Genomic DNA, 3,823 nt, shown 5'->3' with positions numbered 1-3,823 from the left:
CAACTAGTAGTTTCCGATACACATCTGGAGGCATTCTGTAATCTGTGGACTATCAGACTGTCGATGAAACGCAGAAAATGCATCGGGATTCAATACAACAGTCACCATGCGCACTTTCCGCCATGGGAGTAATGTATCACAGAGTTTACGCTTTGATCGTTCCCTGGAAGACTACTAGTAGCTTCCGATGCACATCTGGAGGCATTCTGTAATCTGTGGACTATCAGAGTGTTCATGAAACACAGAAATTGCATCGGGATTGAATACTACAGTCACCATGCGCACTTTTCTCCACGGCAGTAATGTCTCAAACGGTCTACGCTTTGATCGTTCCCTGGAAGACCAGTAGTAGTTTACGATGCACATCTGGAGACATTCTGTAATCTGTGGACTATCAGAGTGTTAATGAAACACAGAAATTGCATCGGGATTCAATACAACAGTCACCATGCGAACTTTCCTCCATGGGAGTAGTGTCTCATACAGTCTACGCTTTGATCGTTACCTGGAAGACATGAAGTAGTTTCCGATGCACATCTGGAGACATTCTGAAATCTGTGGGCTAACTGAGTGTTGATGAAACACAGAAATTGCATCTTGTTTGAATACAACAGTCACCAAGAGCACTTTCCTCCATGGGAGTAATGTCTGAAACAGTATACGCTTTGATCGTTCCCTGGAAGTCCAGTAGTAGTTTCCGATGCACATCTGAAGGCATTCTGTAATCTGTGTTCTATCAGAGTGTTGATGAAACACAGAAATTGCATCGGGATTCAATACAACAGTCACCATGCGAACTTTCCTCCATGGGAGTAGTGTCTCATACAGTCTACGCTTTCATCGTTACCTGGAAGACCAGTATTAGTTTAAAATGCACATCTGAAGGCATTCTGTAATCTGTGGACTATCAGAGTGTTGATAAAAAATAGAAATTGCATCGGGATTGAATACAACAGTCACCATGCGCACTTTCCTCCACGGGTATATTTCTTAAACAGTCTAAGCTTTGATCGTTCCCTGGAAGACCAGTAGTAGTTTCCGATGCACATCTGGAGGCATTCTGTAATCTGTTTACTATCAGAGTGTTGATAAAACACCGAAAATGCATCGGGATTGATTACAACAGTCACCATGCGCACTTTCCTCCACGGCTGTAATGTCTCAAACAGTCTCAGCTTTGATCGTTCCCTGGAAGACCAGTAGTAGTTTCCGATGCACATCTGGAGGCACTCTGTAATCTGTGAACTATCAGAGTGTTGATGAAACACAGAAATTGCATCGGGATTCAATACAACAGTCACCATGCGAACTTTCCTCCATGGGAGTAGTGTCTCATACAGTCTATGCTTTGATCGTTAACTGGAAGACCAGAAGTAGTTTCCGATGCACATCTGGAGGCACTCTGAATTCGGTGGGCCAACTGAGTGTTGATGAAACACAGAAATTGCATCCGGATTGAATACAACAGTCACCATGAGCACTTACCTAGACGGGAGGTATGTCTCAAACAGTCTACGCTTTGATCGTTCCGTGGAAGTCCAGTAGTAGCTTCCGATGCACATCTGGTGGCATTCTGTAATCTGTGGACTATCAGAGTGATGATGAAACACAGAAATTGCATCGGGATTGAATACAACAGTCACCATGCGCACTTTCCTCCATGGGAGTAATGTCTCAAACAGTATACTCTTTGATCGTTCCCTCGAAGAACTGTAGTAGTTTCCGATGCGCATCTGGAGGCATTCTGTAATCTGTGGACTATCAGAATGTTGATGAAACACAGAAATTGCATCGGGATTGAATACAACAGTCACCTTAAGCACTTTCCTCCATGGGAGTAATGTGTCAAAGAGTTTACGCTTTGATCGTTCCCTGGAAGACCAGTAGTAGTTTCCGATGCACATCTGGAGACATTCTGCAATCTGTGGACTATCAGAGTGTTGATGAAACACAGAAAATGCATCGGGATTCAATACAACAGTCACCATGCGAACTTTCCTCCATGGGAGTAGTGTCTCATACAGTCTACGCTTTGATCGTTACCTGGAAGACCAGAAGTAGTTTCCGATGCACATCTGGAAGCATTCTGAAATCTGTGGGCTAACTGAGTGTTGATGAAACACAGAAATTGCATCTTGTTTGAATACAACAGTCACCAAGCGCACTTTCCTTCATGGGAGTAATGTCTGAAACAGTATTCGCTTTGATCGTTCCCTGGAAGACCAGTAGTAGTTTCCGATGCACATCTGAAGGCATTGTGTAATCTGTGGACTATCAGAGTGTTGAAGAAACACAGAAATTGCATCGGGATTGAATACAACAGTCACCATGCGCACTTTCCTCCATGGGAGTAATGTCTCAAACAGTCTACGCTTTGATCGTTCCCTGGAAGACCAGTAGTAGTTTCCGATGCACATCTGGAGACATTCTGTAATCTGTGGACTATCAGAGTGTTGATGAAACACAGAAATTGCATCGGGATTCAACACAACAGTCACCATGCGAACTTTCTTCCATGGGAGTAGTGTTTCATACAGTCTACGTTTTGATCGTTACCTGGAAGACCAGTAGTAGTTTCCAATGCACATCTGAAGGCATTCTGTAATCTGTGGACTATCAGAGTGTTGATGAAATATAGAAATTGCATCGGGATTGAATACAACAGTCACCATGTGCACTTTCCTCCACGGGTATATTTCTCAAACAGTCTAAGCTTTCATCGTTCCCTGGAACACCAGTAGTAGTTTCCGATGCACATCTGGAGGCATTCTGTAATCTGTTTACTATCAGAGTGTTGATAAAACACCGAAAATGCATCGGGATTGATTACAACAGTCATCATGCGCACTTTCCTCCATGGTAGAAATGTCTCAAACAGTCTAAGCTTTGATCGTTCCCTGGAAGACCAGTAGTAGTTTCCGATGCACATCTGGAGGCACTCTGTAATCTGTGGACTATCAGACTGTTGATGAAACACAGAAATTGCATCGGGATTGAAAAACAACTGTCACCATCCGCACTCTCCTGCATGGGAGTAATGTCTGAAAAAGTCTACGCTTTGATCGTTCCCAGGAAGACAACTAGTAGTTTCCGATACACATCTGGAGGCATTCTGTAATCTGTGGACTATCAGAGTGTTGATGAAACACAGAAATTGCATCCGGATTGAATACATCAGTCACCATGAGCACTTACCTAGACGGGAGGTATGTCTCAAACAGTCTACGCTTTGATCGTTCCGTGGAAGACCAATAGTAGCTTCCGATGCACAGCTGGTGGCATTCTGTAATCTGTGGACTATCAGAGTGTTGATGAAACACAGAAATTGCATCGGGATTGAATAAAACAGTCACCATGCGCAATTTTCCTCCACGGAAGTAATGTGTCAAACAGTATACTCTTTGATCGTTCCCTGGAAGACCAGTAGTAGTTTCCGATGCACATCTGAAAGCATTCTGTAATCTGTGGACTATCAGAGTGTTGATGAAACACAGAAATTGCATCGGGATTGAATAAAACAGTCACCATGCGCACTTTCCTCCATGGGAGTAATGTCTCAAACAGTCTACGCTTTGATCGTTCCCTGGAAGACCAGTAGTAGTTTCCGATGCACATCTGGAGACAATCTGTAATCTGTGGACTATCAGAGTGTTGATGAAACACAGAAATTGCATCGGGATTCAATACAACAGTCACCATGCGAACTTACTTCCATGGGATTAGTGTCTCATACAGTCTACGTTTTGATCGTTACCTGGAAGACCAGTAGCAGTTTCCAATGCACATCTGAAGGCATTCTGTAATCTGTGGACTATCAGAGTGT

This window comes from Schistocerca gregaria, unplaced genomic scaffold (genome assembly GCF_023897955.1).
Source record: "Schistocerca gregaria isolate iqSchGreg1 unplaced genomic scaffold, iqSchGreg1.2 ptg000156l, whole genome shotgun sequence".
NCBI lineage: Eukaryota > Metazoa > Arthropoda > Insecta > Orthoptera > Acrididae > Schistocerca > Schistocerca gregaria.
Note: the sequence above shows the minus strand (reverse complement) of the source record.